Source organism: Pteropus alecto, unplaced genomic scaffold, assembly GCF_000325575.1.
Source record: "Pteropus alecto unplaced genomic scaffold, ASM32557v1 scaffold164, whole genome shotgun sequence".
NCBI lineage: Eukaryota > Metazoa > Chordata > Mammalia > Chiroptera > Pteropodidae > Pteropus > Pteropus alecto.
In genome coordinates, this window is record NW_006439568.1 from 2343233 (window position 1) to 2361983 (window position 18751).

The following is an 18751-nucleotide window of genomic DNA, read 5'->3' on the forward strand; positions in this document are numbered from 1 at the left end:
CATAAAGGGAGAGACTGACAATAATACAGTTATTGTAGTGGACTTTAATACCTCATTGATATCAAAGGATAGTTCTCCCAGACAAAAAATTAACATGGAAATAGTGATCTTAAATGACACATTAGATCGGATGGAATTAATTGATATTTTTACAGCATTTCACCCAAAAGCAGCATAATATACATACTTTTCAAGCGCACATGGAACATTTTCCAAGATAGACTTCGTGATAGGCCACTAGGCCACAAAACCGGTCCCAATAAATTTAAGAAGACTAAAATCATATCACAAAGGTATAAAACTAGAAATCAATTACAACAAAAAATTGAAAAATACACAAACACATGGAGGCAAAATCACATGTGACTAAACAATGAATGAGCTAACAATGAGATCAAGGAAGAAATCAAAAGATATCTAGAGACAAATGAAAACAAAAACACATTAATCCCAAATCTAATGGACACAGCAAAAGCCGTCTTAAGAAATTCATAGCAATACAGGCCTACCTCAGAAAAACAGAAAAATCTCAAATAAATAATCTAACGTTACACCTAAAGGAACTAGAAAAAGAACAGCAAACAAAGACCATAGTGAGGAAGGAAAGAAAGGAAGAATGAAGGAAACAATAAAAATCAGAGCAGAAATAAATAAAATAGAGTCTAGAAAAATAATATAAAAGATCGATGAAACCAAGAGATGGTTATTTGAAAAGATAAACAAAATTAATAATCTTTTAACTAGAAAAAAAGAGAGAACTCAAATAACTAAAATGAGAAATGAAAGAGAAGTGACAACTGACACCACCAAAATACAAAGGATTATAAGAAAATACTACAATTATATGCCAACAAATGTAACAATCTGGAAGAAATGGATACATTTCTAGAAACATACAATCTTCTAGTACTGAATCAAGAAGAATCAGAAAATCTGAACAGACCAATTACTACTAACGAAATTGAATCAGTAATCAAAAACTCCCAACAAACAAAAGTCCTGGACCGAATGGCTTCATAGGTGAATTTTACAAACATTCTAAGAAGAATTAACACCTATCCTGCTCGAGCTATTCCAAAAAATTCCAAAAAGAGGAGGAAAGGCTCCAATCACATTTTATGAGGCCATTGTTACCATGATTCCAAAGCCAGACAAGACATTACAAAAAAATTAAATTCTAGGTCAATATTTCTGATGAACATAGACGCAAAAATCCTCCACAAAATATTAGCAAACTGAATTCAGCAATACATTAAAAAAGATCATACACCATGTTCAAGGGTCAGGTTTGGTGATTTAAAACACAAATATCTATTTCTAGTTCTTATTCTAGAGTGAAGAATAGAGAAAGGTTGACAATTGAAATAATTCCAAGAAGAGTTTAATGCTTTTGGACAAGTGACAAGAACCTCTTCTGGTACACAATTACTTTTGTCATGAGTGAGTGCAAAGGTGAGAACCTCATGCACTATTAACTTATGCCACAAATGTACTCATATGTTTCCCAGTGGACACTATTTAGGATGAATTTAGCTTTCTAAAAATAATAAAGAAATACTTGAAAGTAGAGAGATAGAGGAAGATGAGTAATCAGCAATGAAGAGATAGTCCCACAATAATATTAGTTTTGTCTTATTCATGCTACAACTGTACCCAACATGCATGAGCCAGGTTCACATTAAATAGGTCTTGAAAGAAGGCAAATATTGAATGAATCAAATACTTATTCAAAGAATCCATAAAAATCCATGAGTCTTCTGTTTAGAGACATAATCTATTCATCGAAGAATCTGTTTTGGAAGGGATTTTAGAAGTTATCAGACTCAGTTTCCCATTTGTGTTAGGATACCACTTTCTCTAATCCCATTAAGTGGTAACCTAATGCATACTTGATTGTATTTCTTGACACTAAATTTATTAACTCTCAGGATGGTTCATCTTTGAATATTTGACTATTCATCCTGCAGTTAAAAAGCTAATGATTACTGAGGTCCTCCTTCAGGCCACTAGGCATTAGAAACAGCTGCACTTAAACCAGACAAAGATCCTGCCTTTATGAAGTTTCATTCTAATGGGGTAGGAGGGAGAGACAGAAATAAGTAATTAAACGAAATACATTTTGGTTGATGGTAAAGGCTATGGAAAAAAATAGTGTAAAGGGAATAGAAAATGCTGGGGGATGGCTGCTGTTTTATATATATAGTGGTCAGTGCAGGACTCTGATAAGGAGACATTTGGGCAAAGACAGTCTAAATATTTGGACTAAACCTAAGTCCTGCCACTAAGTCACTGTGTGGCCTTTGAAAATTACTTCTCCTCTCTAAGATTCAGGGTTTTCTTGCATATAAAATAATTAAACTCTAGGTTCCCTTCTAGCTCTGATATACTGTTGTTCAAGGGAAATGACCATTACTCAAGGACAAGTGAAATATGAGAAAATACTGTAGCTATATAAGATGTAGGGGAAAATGCTGATCAGTTTCCTGGTTGGTAATAAAATCTCCTCCATTCAATGTCAGTATAACTCAAGGTCAGAGTTTCTCTCCCTTCTATTTCTTCTTTGCCTAGAACATTTCTCTCAACAGCTTGCTCAACAGATGCCTCTGTCTTGGTGAACTTTTGTCTTTTCCTTCAAGGATTCAAGTGGCTTAATTTCTTTTTTAAAAAATTTCAATTTTTTTAAATTAAAATTATCAGTGACATTGGTTAATAAAATCAAATAGGTTTCAAGTATACAATTCAATAATACTTCATATGTATATTGCATTGTGTGTTTACCATCCAAAGTTAAATTTCCTTCTGTCAACACATATTTGACCTCCTTTATCCCTATCTGGCCCCCATTCCTTATGCCTTCTCTTTGGTAACCGCTAATCCACTGTGTCCATGAGTCTCTGTTTGTCATGTTAATTTCAAGTTCAGGAATTGGGAGTAATCACAGCATGGCTAAATTTCTTTGGGAATTAACGCAGTTTGAGAGGGTCTATGGTATAGTCTAGTTGTTCTCAAATTTGGCTACATGTATAAATCATCTGGGAAGCCTTTAAAAAATCCCAATGTTCAGGCTGTGCCCCAGAAGGATTAATCAGAATTAAAGTTCCCCAGGCGATTACAATGGACAGCTACGGTTGAGAACTCTGGTTTAAGGAGAAGAGCTTGGTTTGGACAGTATGCACATCTAGGTTTAAAATCTGATTTCAGCACTTGCCGCATGTGCGCTCTTGGGTAAATGTCTTAACTTGATTCTCGTTTTCCTTATTTGTACAATTGAAAATATATTTAACACCAGATAAATGCCTAAACCAGAAGGCAATTTATAATTGATATATGTTCGCTAACATTTAAGTTCTTATCTATTAAACTCCTAGCTTTACAGAATTTTGTACTAGTTCTGTGCAGATAAAAGTATAAGCCATATTCTTAGGAGCTAACAATCTTTATACAAAGATCCCAAATGAAAAGACTTGGAGAAGACAGAAGGACAGTGTAAACAGATGGCACGGCAATCTAACAATAAGAAAGTACATCATAATAGCCTTAATATGGTCAGAACTTTCAAAGGTAGATGTTTCAGTTATCTATTGCTGCATAACAAATTACCCCAAAACATAATGGCTTGAAGCAACAGTATTTATTATCTCAGTCTGTAAGCCAAGAATTTGAGAGTGATGACCTGGGTCTTCTGGCTCCGAGTCTTTCACAAGGCTGTAGTCATCTCAAGACTCAACTGGCAAGGCTTCTGAGACTGTTGGACTGAGGCCTCGGTTCCTTGCAACTTGTGAATCAAAAACCTCCCTTGGTTCCTTGCCATGTGGGCCTTTTCATAGAATATCTTACGACATGGCAGCAAGTACACATGAGGATGAAAGAGAGTGGCAGCAAATGAGAAAGTGCTATCAGGATGGGCATCATGGCATTTCGGGAACCTGATCATGAAGGCAACATCTCATCACTTCTGCCACATTTTACTCATCAGAAGTAAATCCTGAGATCCAGCCCACGTTCAAACAGAGAGGATTACCCAAACCCGTGAAGCAGGAGGAAGGGATCATTAAGAGTCACATCAGCAACTACACAATGTAATAGCTGCCTGGAAGTTGTTTTTTTTCTTCTTTTTAATCAAAATGTAATTGTTGCTTCTTAGAGGGGAGATTAACAACAGAAGTGTCAATATTACTTCATTCTCATTTACATTTCCAAGAGCTAATGCCCTTCCTCCCCCATAATTGTTCTTGGGGATTCCATTTACTGAGCCCCTACTATGTACACAACATAGTTCTAAGAGCCAACGGGAGATTTTAAAATGAATAAAATAGCTGCCTTCTAAAAGCTCACTAGCAAATGAGGAAAACAAACAAAAAATCATTCCAAAACAAGATGGTAAATTTTATTATAGAGAAAGCATGTGCTATGGTATTGTGGCATTGAAGAAAAAAAAAATATATGACTATTTTGGAATGAAACACAATTTAAGCTATGCCTTAAAGATATAAAGGACTTTGAGAAGTGTATATTTGAAAGGGCAACTGAGGTGGTGGGTAGCTGAGCAAAGGCACAATGGAAGGAAAACTAAGGGAATATTTCAAGATTTGTGAAGATGAAGCATAGGAATCAACTTACTAAATAGAGAAATAAAGCTGGATCTAGTTAGCAATGACAAAGGAGAATTCAGTGGAGGGCCCACTGAGTATTTGATAACCAGACATCGATCTAACAAAACCCCTGTTTAGGACAATTGGAATGGCAGCAGGTTAAAAAAGAGATTGGAGTGAGGGCCACTGGTAGGGGTGGGGATGCTGGAAGCAGGGAGACCAGTTAGAGAATCTTTGAAATCATGTGGCCAGTAGATAAAAGGGTCTCTTCATAGATGGGGGGAAGTAGGAGTGGAAAGGACAGTAAAAGCTTAAGGGGTCACTGTGGACACAGTACCAACAGGATTTAGGAAGACCTTTGAGAAAACTTTAAGCAAGAGAAGTCAAGGATAGTTCTTGGTGCTGATTTTTGAATCATCAGCCAAATACTATAAATGTTCATACCTGAGTGACTAGATTTGTAATAGTTCAGGGGGTGCATTTGAAAATATGAAGTAAGATAAAGGATATATTATTTGATACATTCATCCCTTTAACATGGTTCTCTTATGAGAAACAAGCTCTTCTTTTACCAAAGAAAATAAGAATTAAAATGTTATGGTGAGTTGTGTGTGCTCTTATTTGTTTGGAGAGATAATAAAACATACAGCAGATTCCAAACCACCTGGGGAGGGTGGTGAGGCAGAGTGAGAAATCAAATTTAGGTCTCTTTGATCCTTTCCACTATTTTTGGAGCTTTGGATCTTTGGGGTCCTTGATCGTCACACTGAGATTATATTATGCCCCACAGACGATGAGTAGCTAAGGCGACTATATTTTTTCTCATCTTTGTGTTTCATTTTATGAGGACTTTATTTTGAGTTAGTTACAATTTCAGAGCTTCATGGGCATAACTGCTCCATTGATGGATTTAACATAGCATGTCTAATGAATAAGAATTAACACAAAGATTGCAGGAGAAAGGAATGTCTGTTTTCATCCAAGGGCATTTGAAGAAGCCAAGATGGAATTTTGGTTTGGCTCTTGAGAAAGAGCATATGTCTTTACTGTACTGCAAAGTCGCCATGCAGAGAGAAAAAGAATACTTGGCTGGTGATTCGAAAACCAACACCAGGAAATATCTCCATGGAGAAAGCAGAAAGGAGGTTGAGAGTGGAATAACTGAGTAATTTAGTTCTAGAAAGAGTGGAGCTGGTACGGAGCACAGAGTTTTCCCAATGATCAATGCCTAGGCAACCAGATGACCTGGTCAGATGTGCACAGACCATGGAGTGTCACCAGAGAGAAAGAGCTGCCTCTTAACATCCCCACACCAAGAGGAGACCAAGTTCTGTTCAACCTACCCAGAAAGTTTTCCCATCCAACCTCTCTTCTCTTTATCTATTTCATGACTTTGTTTAGGCTCAACTTCTCTCCCTTTCTGCATTAGGTTTTCTCAGAAGTCAAAACGTAGAAAGGATTTACAGGCAAAGAGTTTATTTCAGAAGTGATCCCAAGAAGCACTGGTAGGGAGTGCAGATGTCAGAAAGGGAAGTAATCGATGTGTCCTAACGGGCAGGTTACCTCTATGGGCAATTGGGGCTCGGTTCCTCTGAGGACCCCTGGGAGGTAATGTGGAACAAGGCTCAGTTATTCCACTCGAAGGGGCAAAGAAGCTAAAAGATTTATCCTCCAGTTTCTGTTAATCGTCAGTTCGGGGTCACTCTTGGAGGATGTCAACTTCTCAGCACTTCTGGCCAGCCCCATGCAGAGGCTGAGTGCCGTGAGGACAGCCCGGACAGGGGAGTCCCAGATGCTTGCAGTTGGAAGCCATCGGCATGCATGGCAATGACTGGCGATGAGAGGGTGCAGCAGAGCACCCACAGCTTCAGTTTCACCTGACCTAAAGGCCCTCCTCAACTGACAAGGCCTAACCTGTTCCTCTCAAACCACACATGTATTAAGCATGTACCATGTCACAGCCACTGGATAAAATGCTAAACAAGGCAGACATGCTCCCTGCCCTTATGGTTCCTACATTTAAGTAGAGAAGACATATAATTAAGCCAGCAATTATAATCAAAATTTATATTGTAAAATTTTTTGAAATGTACCAAAAAGTTGAGAGAATTTTATAACGGACATCCATTTGTCCATCATTCAACTGGATAGCAATTGCTAGTATTTTATCATATTCGTTTCATCTTGCTTTGTGAGTTTTGCTAAATTATTTTAAGGTAAATTATAGACATGATAACATTGACCCCTGTGTATTTTAGTGTGTATCTCTCTCTCTCTAAAAAAAAAGAGAACATTTCTCTGTATAACACAATAATGTTACATCTAACAAAATCAAAACCAACAAAACCTGGTATTGAATATTTAGTCTTTCACATCAATTGACATGTGATTAAGCAAACTCAGAGAATGCACAGACTGGTCCTCTGTCCAGTTCAACACTCTAACTTTATGTCCTGTAACTTATGTTATGGTCGTGGTGATGGGGAGTTAATTTGTCTGAAGTCGGAAGACTTGTGTTTAAGATCCGCCACTCACTTGATGACTAATCAATTTTGTCAGAGACCAAACTGATTTAAACAAAGGATGGAATTTACTGGCTTATATAACTGAAAAGTCCAGTTAAAACAAGAGTAATAATAATAATATTAACAAACAGTTATGTAGCACTTAGTACAGGCCAAGCCCTGCTCTAAACTCACAGACACACACACAGACACACACACACAATCATTCATTTCTCACAGCAACCTTGTAAGGTAGGTTTACATTCATTATCTTCATTTTACAAATGAGGAGATTGGGACATACACAGATCAACTGACCTGCCCAAGGTGGTCACGGCTTGTTAGTGGCAGAGATGTTACTCTAACTCGGACAGTCTGTTTCCAGTATCTAGCTTAAGACATGCTGGGCCTATGCACTCAAATGATACCTACAGGATTCAATCTTCCTCTCACACCCTGCTCGTTTACTTATTGTTTGGTTCCGTCTGCAAGCAGAGCTTTCTCTCATGACTGAAGTATGGCTTTCATTTACTCTACCTTTACTGTCAATCACCCCAGTAGAAACTATGTCTCTTTTCCCAACACTCTCAGTGCAAAGCTTTCTAATTGATTTTCATTGTCTCCAATTAGCCTGGCTTGAGTTATGACCCATCTCTCAACAAAGCACTAAGTCTGTGGAATCAATCATTCACTCCCAGAGCTGGGACTGTGGTCAGCTCCTTTTAAGTGGATGAAAAATGAGAGAAGCATGGGCTTCTCCAAAGAAAACCAGAGAGCTCTTACCGGATGAATGGGAACTGAATGCTGAGTGGAAAACTGCTCAGAAGCAACTCTGGATCCCAGCAAGAGCTTGCTGCACAAAGCCTCAGATTGATTTTTTTTTTTCAATTGCAAAGTGGACATAGTAGAACACCATGATCCCTAGAAAAGACTTTTAGGTATAATCATCTAAATTCTATCCAATTTAGGAAATGAAAGCTAAGGGAGGAGGAAGCAATTAATCAAAATGACAGAGATAGTGGTGGAACGTGGGTTAAAATCTGAGATTCATCACTCCCAGGCCAGGACCTATTCCTTTCCATTTCATCTCCACTGAAATGTGCGGGGCCCTCACCAACACTCTGCAAAAGATATAATGGTTGGCCTCAGTTGGAAGCTTGGAGGAGCTGTGGCTTTGAAAAAGAGGGAAAGATTATGATATCTGAACGATAACTTTTGGACCAACAATTTTTAAAAGCGTGCCCAAAACATACAAAAGAAATTTTTCAGAGAACTCCAAGATGAACCTGAGTTTTCACAGGAATGCAGGGCTGATATTGCCAGGTAATACTTGTCTGATGTCATCAAAGTAGCTGGTGGCTACAGACAGCTTCACCTGGCTCAGCATCAAAGCTGTTGACAAGCAAGCGAGAGAAAGTCGACCCAAGCTCTGCATGTCTGGATCTGTACAAACTCGTGTCGTTCTGCATCTCCCAGTCACTTTGAAGTAAACCTTCCTAGGTAATCTACTTAGGGACCACCTCTCACCTTGGACTCGAGAGAACAGAAGTCAAACTGCCAGCTTTAAAGAACAATAAGCAATGGGGTATTTCAGTTCTTTCGCAGCTTTTGGTTGGATGGAAGACTTTTGTAAAAGATGAAATGGGGATATTGAGGCCGAGAGATTAGTGAACTCGATATGCTACTAAGATTCTTGTTATTTAAGAAGCAGGAACTCACTGGAGCCACAAGATAAAGGCCTTATGACAGCACGTCTTCTCTTTGTCCATCAGCTCTATTCTCCCTTGGTTGGTTGACTTCTTCTATTAGCTCTGATCACAGAGGAAGCCAGTTTGGTACTTAGTAGTTGTCAATCACCCTTGACATCAAACCTCCATCCTTAGATAGAGGCTGTTGTTGAGTCTGCTGCCCACCCACCTAATGCTGGCCATTCTGTACCAAGTGCAGTCTAGAGATTCTTTCTAAAAAAGAATGTTATGATTAGGGAAATTCAAATGGAAGGGGATGTGAGAAAAGATAAGACTTTGTGACAGCTTGGTACAGTACACCTACTCTTCCGCAAGCACGGGCAGAAGATTTCCGGTACTTTCTTCTTATGGCCATTTCTAAAAGATGAAAACAAACATCTACATCAATGTCTGTATCCTATGCGAGCAAGAAATGTGTAAACATCGGGTCACATTGTGATGCAGAAATTTTCCTTTCACCCTTCCAGATCAATAATGGTTTGGTGTGAATACACTCATTCTCTCCTCCCTCATTCCTTATATAAAACATTCAAAAACATGATGTTTCCCAGTTCCACACCTCATTTGCAATCAGTCCTACTGCCATTTACCCTTCACTAAAGTACAAAATTATACGGTAGGAAGGAAGTAAAAGAGAAACCTGATATTTATCAAGTACCTACTTACTATCAGAAATTATGCTATTAGGTCAATTTCTGTCTCCATATATTCTAACAACAATCACAAAGTAGATCTTATCCTTCTTATATAGATGATAAAATTGAGACTCAAAAAGTTAGTCAATTTTTTTTTTTTTAAGATCACGTAGTTCAGCTCTGGGATTTAAATCTGTCTATATAGCTCACCATATATGTTCCATCTGTACATTATCTACTTCTTTTGCATCTCTGCCCAGTGTCTTGCACAGTGCCAGGTGTTAGGAAAATGATTATAAGGATCAGGAACACATCAACACCAGCCTCTCATGATTATCTATATAAAAAGGTCTGTGATCAAATGAGTTAAATATATCTGCGTATAATATTTCTCCCATAAAATTTGTAATGCCATTGGCATATTAAAGATTCTAAAATGCCCTAAATAATACAGTTTCATTTTGTTTGGCCAGTATTTCCTAAGTCAACTTGATCTCAGGATGCTTTTTCAGATAATATCCATTAACATCTTATGAACACAGAATTCCATAAAACACTCTTTGGGAAATATAATGCCACATCTTGTTATTGTCCCCTCAACTTATGAATGACAATACTGGCTGAGAAATAAAGTTGTCATTTATGAGTGACAAGAGTGATTGAAAAGGAAGGAATAATTTGTATTGGGTCCTACAGCTAATGACTGATGGAGCTGGGGCCAGAGGTCAGAGCTCCTGGATGCTAGCAGTCATGTTAATGAAGACTTGGCATAAAATAGTCATACATCTTTGCTCCTTTTTCCTGTTATCCTTCCCATGGATGTCACTCATAAGTCTGTCTCTCTCTCTGTCTCTTTCTCTCTTTCTCTCTCTCTCTCTCTCTCTCTCTCTCTCTCTCTGAAAGTGTGCATCTCTCTCTCTCTCTCTCTCTCTCTCTCTCTCTCTCTCTCTCTCTCTCATAAAATTTTAAAGCACTTAGAGAAGAGCAGAGAAACAAAGAAAGAAAGAAAAAAAGCTACTCCTCCATTTTGTGCTGAAGGCTGATTCCTCTAATCAAACAGGGCACTTCGTGTTAAACGTTGTCACAGTTCGACATGAATTTCTTACTATAAGTTCACAGTATTCACAGTAGCCTCCATAGACCCTGTCATACTGACATGCAAGAAAAAACATATTTGCCATCTCAAATTTAGAGTATGGTTTTTTCTATTGTGCATTGCCTTTCCCCTTCTCTGTTTTTAAATTTTGTTCATAAAGGTGACAGAGACCATATCTTTGTTCTTAAATTTCTCAGGGCATTTAGCACATGGTAGAAAATGTTATGTAAAATTAGACTCAGATCATAACATTTCATAGCACTTGAAGAGATGGTAACATCAGAGAATCAAAAAAGTTTAAATCTAGACAAAGAGAAAAAGGAAGACTGTGACGTGGTGTGAGTCAAAGACCTGAATATACAGAGAACAGGCATGGTAACAATGAGCTAGAGTTTGGGGCCCTTTGAGCACCAAAGCCCTAAGGAACTTCAGGATACAATTGCTTCGACTGTTTTTCTTAGCAGCAGGTGAGTAATCCACAGGAAAATGAACCAAGCCGGCAACCTTTCAAATTCCTCTGAGACCGACATGAACCTTTGGGATTTGTCACTGTATTGGTGGACGTTTTCTTCAACCTGTGACCCCAAAACAAGTAAGTCTCTGTTGGCACTTTCCTTCCCCTCAAGGCATGCTTTCTCTTCCTTCTAAACTTTGAAAATCCTACTGAGAACTGACAAAGGATATGAACACCCTCTTATAAAATACCCCAGCTCCGAGGTATAGGTTGGAAGAGATGGTTTTAAAGTCCATATATAAAACAAATAGACCCTCCAGGTTCCTCTCCTTGCCAGCTAGCTGAGCCTAGGTTCTCTCACTCTTTATAAAGATGGGTTGAGCAAATCTCCCAGAAGTAGAACCAAATACACTGAGATAGAGATTGGGAGAGAAAACAAAATGGAAAAAAAAAAAACAAAAAACAATCCAGTAAATTAAAACATTTGAATAATAAAAATTCAAGAAAGAATAATCTGAGAAAGTGGATTAAAAGGAAACATAATCAAATTAAGAGAAAATGTTCCACAATAGAAAGACACAGGTCCCCAGGTTAAAAACCTCAGTGATCAGTACAAAAATGTTTAAAGTCCCACTCTGAGACAAGTAATAAAGAAAATTTGAAAACTTCAGGAAGAGAAAACTGGAAAACTTTTTTGCCAAACCCACAGCCAATTCTCAATTATCAAGTTTCTTGATCCATCAGTTGCATTTGACACAACTGATTATTTCTTCTTCTTAAAATGTGTTTGTCACTGTCTGCCATAACATAGTTCCCTTTTCGTTTCTGTGCAATCTCTGTCTCTTTCCTCTTTCTCTCTGTTGCTAGGTCCCATCCATATTCCTGAACTTCTTGGCATTGGTAGGTCCTTGTGATCACTCCTTGATGATTTTATCCAAGCTCACGGCTTTAAATGCATCAATGCATCGATGACTGTAAAATCATAATTCCAGTCCTCATCTATTCCAGGAAGTCTCAGTTCACATATCCAACTGTCTATTGGCATTTCTACGTAGATAATGATAGGAAGTTAAAATGTGCCATGTTCAAGATGGAACTCTTGGTTCCGCATGCCCAGACCTGCTTCTTAGCCAGTGCTCTCCATCTCTGTCAACAGAGCCGCCTTTCATGTTGTCGTCTGAGTCCAAATAAGTCAGCTTTGATGCTTCCCACTCACACTCCACATCTAAGCCATCAGCACACTCATTTAATTTCATCCTTCAGAATATATCTTTAATTGGACCAAATCTCAGCACCTCCGCCGCTACCACTTGTAGTTTTATTTTTCATCTGAGAGAATATCTCCTAACTGATGTTTCTACTGCCACTCTTGGTCTTGGTCTGTCGTTCCTCAGAGCAACTACGGAAACTGCAGTGACTAACTTCGATTAAGTCTAATCAAACACTGTTTAAAACCCTCCGACAGTTGCCCATCAAGCTTGGAATAAAATGGGCTTATATGAATAGATACCCTGGGGTTTGAATGAAATATCAGATGACTCTTCGACCTCGACCTACAAGATCTAGGTAATAAGTGACAAATCTCTCACAAGCTTTCCCTTTGTCTTGAGACATGCTTATTTTCCTTTTGTTAGGTTGTCAATTAGTAGGTATTACCCTTCTAGAAAGCTATAACTCAGACATTCAAAACTGATAATATGATTCCGATTTCGTTTATGCACAAAACTGACCATCTTCGATGTAGTAAAGTCAGACAGGGAATCGATCAAAATGGTCCCTTGAAAGTCCTAGGAAGTCAGGTCATATGCAGAAGGCACTAGACCAACATTATTCAATGTAATCAAACTCATACCCTCTTCCCAGAGCAAGTATTTTGCAATGCCTCTTTACTATCAGAAAGATATTTCTTAGATACTAAGACATATTCTCACTCATACTTTTAAAAAACTAATATTATAAAGGTATTATAAATGGGAAAAACGAAAACGATTTAAAGTAACAGGTATCTTCCCATGGAAATACACTACAAGGCATTATGAGGTAATAAGATACTTATACATATTAAATCGTCAAGAATATAACCCTGCACGGGCAGACTGATAGAGGGAGGTTGCACTGGCAACCACTATTTTCTAAAATAATGAATGACTCTTGATAAATTCTGAACAAAATAATGGTAATAATATGTCTATAGCAAGTAAGGTGTGCTTGGAACTGTTCTAAACTCTTTACGTGTATTAGTTTAGCCTCAGGACATCCAAATGACATATTTACTACTGTGATTCTCATTTTGTTTGTGAAAAAATTGAAGCCCAGAATAGTTAAGTCACTTGCTTAAGCTTACGTAGTCGGCAAGGAGTAGAGCTGAGGCTCAAACTCTCACAATCTGGTTCCAGAGTCTGTGCTCTTAACCAATATGCTGCCTTTCTTGATTTACACTGACATTTCATTTCTGGGAAATTCTGTGTATACTGAAATTACACGTTAAGAATAATGTACATGTAAGATGTACATGTGTACATGTAAAATGGACATAGGTTGTAGGGTCACGCAATTACAAATGGTTTTTTTAAATAATCTGGTGAGGAATTCAAAGCTCAAGTGGGACACAGGACAATCATTCATTGTTAACTATATCACAGCATCTCTAGCATCTCTGACCTCCACTCACTAAATGCTACTTGAGTCTCTGCTTCATTAAGACAAATATCCCAAAATGTCCCCCCACCCTAAATTCCAAAACAGCTCCTGCAAGTGCGACCACATAAGATTAAAGCCGCAAGATGTGACTTGTTATCCTCGCATTTTGCCTAACCCAGCGCTTGACCTTGGACAAGTCATCATCCCTTCCAGTCCTCAGTTTCCCGGTCTTCTCCCTGAAGGCACTGGCCTAGTGCAAGGGTAGTTGAGTTAAATGCCAATGGGGAAGACAGGTAACATAAAGGGTGAATCAGATATAAAGAAAACATCACAGAGTTTGGTTCGAATCTTATGACCCTATTGCTGATAGATGCATGGGTAAGAAAAATGATTATTATCTTAAAAACATCAGGCACAGTGTAAAGGCAACATAATGGCACAAGGGGCAACTGATCCTTGGCCTCGATGTTGGGGACACAGTGGGAGGCGTAAGACCAGATGAGAGATCTGGTCTCACAGGAGGCGGTGGCTATTGAACTTGATCTAACTGTTGTTACCGAGGGGCACTGTCAATCCCACGCTGCCATCTTTCACTTTTTCAAGATAATCCCCAAAGTCAGATTTTTAAAATATGAGATTTATAAAGAATTAAATGTTGGTTCACGTCTTTTAAAAATTTCGTTCAAGTCAAGCAAGACAAACATGTAAGAAGATTTGCCTCAGAGGTCTCCAGTTTGCTCGCACCACCTTTCCTTCCACCTCTGAGAATCATTCTAACTCGAACCCTATTATGTTACCTTTCTGGGGGAGAGTTAAAGAGGAAATTCCTGGAATTATAAAAAAAAAAACAAAAACAAAAACACACAGTTGTTACAGTGATAAGAGGTTAGTCCAGAAGGCTGGAATTTGGTGCCTTTCATTTCAACATGAAAGCCAGAAAGTCAGCTCCAAGACTGTTTAGAAACCAAACGGCTTATCTGACCATTTCAATTCGCCAGCACGCCAAGGCAAGGTTGCAACATGTGTACAGGACTTTCTTGGGAGTTTATTTTACTTTTTTTCAAGAGAAGGGCAGGATGCGAGGCTTAAATGTCCTTTAAATATAGCACCACCCCTGACATTGTTTATACTTTCCCCTTTGCAAAGCTTCCAGACACACTTTAAAGGGAAGCGATAAGAAGAAAGGAAAAGGGGAGTCACTCAGGCTGGAGCGAGAGGAACATTAAGTGTCTGCTCTAGCGGGTGTGGATGAAGCTCTTCAGCTGCCCTCGCTTTACTTATTTATTTTGTTTCGTTTTGTTTTCAGGGCAATAAACTTCACCCTACATCTGGGGTGTGCGTCCTCGGAAGTGTGGGAGGGCCGTGAGTCTTCCCCGTCCAGGGTCACAGCGTCGAGGGGGCGACGAGGCAGGCTCAGCACCTCAGGTCTACAGCGTCCAGCCTGCCTGGTTATCAGCGAGGGGAAGGAAGCTGGAGTGACAGGATATGGGCAGGTTAGAAAATAGCTTGTGGGATACTAAGAAACAATGCCCAGCTCCCCCTGGAAGGCCATTTTTCCTTAGACTTTTCCAAGTTCAGACGACGGGTCTGTTCGAGCAGGGGCCGTGGGAGGGAAGTCAGCCTATTTTCAGAACAGCTCTTTTGTGCCCAGCTTCTCACTTCCAGCTTGGATAGGCGGCACAGGGCAATAAGCAGACACTTTGTGAGTTCAAATCCTGAATCCTCTAGTCGTCAGCTTCGCAATTTGGGAAAGTTTCTTTATTTCTTATATAGTATACATTATTTCCTCATATGCAAAATGATACGATGAATATTTGCAAATGTGGTTTTGTAAGATTAAAATACCGTAATGAATATTAGGGAGAAAGTATATTGCCTGATAATAAAAACTTAGATTTCTTTTTATTTCTCCTTCTGAGAGCAAAAAGAATAGATTTATCTTAGATACAGCTGCCTGGATAGTAAGTGTTTTGAGAGGTGATAGACAATATACTTAATAACAGTATCTTTAACCCCAGGTTTCCATCATTATGGACTCAATACTTTGTCAAATTTAACATCAGAAAAGCTTAAAATTGGGAAGGTCACTACATAGCATCTCCTGTAAAGGTTGTATCTTGTCCCAGACCCTGCTTGCCCCAATCTCTTCCCAACTGACCTATAATGATGAGAGAGGTGTTCATAGTATCCCTATTTTCCAGATAAGAAAACTGAGGCTCAAAAAGCTTAGATAACTTGTCCAAGGTCACATAGCTATTAAGTGGGTTCTCATTTCTAGAAAAGGGGGTCTGAAAATTCTCAGCCATGCCTTCACCTGGTGGCATATGGAGAAACCATTTGGCCATCTGCGAGAGTGTCGTGTGGCAGCTTCCATAATGAGTCCCTAGGTCAAAATGCCCATCCAGTGACTTCACCTTCTGTCTAAATCCCCAGGGACTGTTTGCCCTTCCAGTTCCTCTGAGAATTGAACCTTCGAGCCCAGCTAGTTGGCTGGAGAAATGGGGTTCATATCCCCACTTTCCCATAAGCCTTCTCAGCTTTAATCTCCCTCCCGACAAATATCGATCTTCAAATCTGGGGACTCAGGCCTGCATTTCTCTTGTCATCCAGCCTAAATGTGAGCTCTCTCGTGAGACTTCTCTGGCAGACTTCCTCCTTTCCTTGGCACAACTGATTATCATAGAGGACAGAAAAATTTTAGAAGGAAACAGCCCTGGTTTGAATCCTGACACTGCTAATTGCTAGCCGTGCAATGCTGAGTGAGATGCTTGAGCTCTGCCTGCCTCTATATCCTCATCTGCAAAATGCTGTAAACAGTCTCAGTGGGTTGATGTGAGAATGACACGATTACATCTTTTAAGATTTTAGTGTAGTGATGGACACATATATGGTGAATGTTATCTAGCTGAATCTGAAAATCGTTAAGTCAAAGAAACCAGGCCCCCCCCAAAAAAGTGTATGATTCAATTTATACAAAATTCTAGAAAATGCAAATTAATCTACAGTGAAAGAAAGCATATTATTTTTTGCTTCGAGATGGGAGTGGGTAGGTAGTCGTGGGGGAGGCGTTACAAAGGGTCTTGAGAAAACTCTGAAGATGATAGATATGTTCACTACCCTGATTTTTGTAACAGTTTTATGAATATATGCTAATGTTAAAACTTATGAAGTTGTCCAATTTAATCATGCACAGTTATATGTGTATATATAAGCAAACACTATTATTCAGTGGTCAAGCCAGGAGTTTAACCAAGGCTGACTCCAAAATCCATGTTCTTGGTCTTATTATTTTATTTTTTTTCTTTTTTTGGCCTCATTTGAACCTTGCAACCTTGACGTCTGAGTGAAGATTCAGCATGCAAGAGGGGAATGAAGTAGTAAGGGAGCTGGACTGGAAATTAATCCACCTAGCAAGGCTGACTCAAAGACACGCAGCAGAAGTAGGAAAGAAACAACGAGAGCCCTGAAGAGAGTTACTTATCACTGAGTTTCAAACACCTGACAAAGCTTTTCTGAGTGACTGGGGTCTCAGCTCCATTCTTCCCTTTTTGTACCCTCCCAAACACCCAGTATAAGTGGCCACAAATGTCATTCATCTTGGGAAGGGCACAGTTAAAGACCTTATTTTGTTTTCTTCATGGCACTTAACCTCATCGGAAAGTGTCTTATTCATTTCCAGGTTTACGAACTCGTTTTCTGTCTCGCCCTGCCTATTCCACGATTGTTTTCCAATGCGGAGAACCCTGCCAGCCACACAGGAGGCGCCTGCTGAATAAATGTGAGTTGAATGAATGAGTAAATGAATTCATCCGTTTCTATTTTAGGTCTTGCATTTAGTTTGGGGCTTGACAATCTCCCCAAATACCGGTTGCCAAAAACTTTTCCCCTTAATTTCTAATCCCGTGTCTGTTAACAAGGAAATTAAGTCCAGATGTTTCTGAATCACTGACCCTGGACTCACCAGCTTTTCCTTCGGTAAACCAGCGTCCAGAGAGGGAAACGAGCAACCCCCAGAGGTACAGGATTAGAGAGGGGAAAAGGAGCTTGAACATTTCTATAGAGCATCTCCCGTTGGATGGGAGTGGGTGGGGGTGGGGGGAGGGTGCTCTTGGTTTTCTCTGCCAAGGCAGAGCAGCGTCCTGGGGGCCACCTTGCTGGGAAAACTCATGTTCTCCAATGGGCAGTGAAAACCTTCCACCCGAATCTTTTACTCTCAGATAATGCCAGGGCAGGTTGCCACCTCTTATCCTCTCATCCTCATTATAAACTTTGCTTGATACATTCCTTTGGGGGCAGAAATGTGGTTGAGATGTTAAGATACGGTTGTCATCCAGTAACAGATCTTTCAAGGCAAGATCTAGAAACAGAGTAAGTCTGTTTGGGAACAAGTCTATTTGGGAACTACCAACCCAGCTTTTTGTTTTTTGTTTATGTTGGATTTTGAGTGTGTGTGTGTGTGTGTTAGTACAGGTTTGAGAAATGAATTGAGCTTTCAAACAAGATAGACCTTACTGAAAGTGTTCCCTTTGGGCATTACAGAAATTCTCTGAGCCTCTGTTTCTTTTTTTTTGAAAACTGAGTTAAAATAGTATAGAGCTGTTATGGTGATGAAATGAGATATTTGTAAAGGGCCTGTCAAAACATCTAGTACATATCAGAAATATTAGAAGACATAGAAAATAAAAGAAAAATGATGAGAGAGGAAGGGAGGAAAAGGGATAGGAGGAAAAAGGAAGGAAGGGAGGAAATATGGAAGGAAAAGAGGGAGAGAAGCAGGAAGGAAGAAAAGACTGGTATGCTGCTGAATGTTTAACAATTTCAAAACTGGTTCTGTGGTGAAAATCAATCAGTCAATCAATCAATCCCAGATTTGAAGTGTTTGCCAATTTCTATGGTGTAAATATTCTCACCATGACCTATGTGAGAATATTTACACCATAGGCTTTCAATGTGAGATCAACCAGCTCGCAAAATTTCTAAAAATTTAATAATCAATTATTCGAGCTGGTAGAGGGCATACCTACACACCACTGAAGAATCGCTACAAAAAAAAGCCATAGTTGAGAAAATAATCACTGGTCA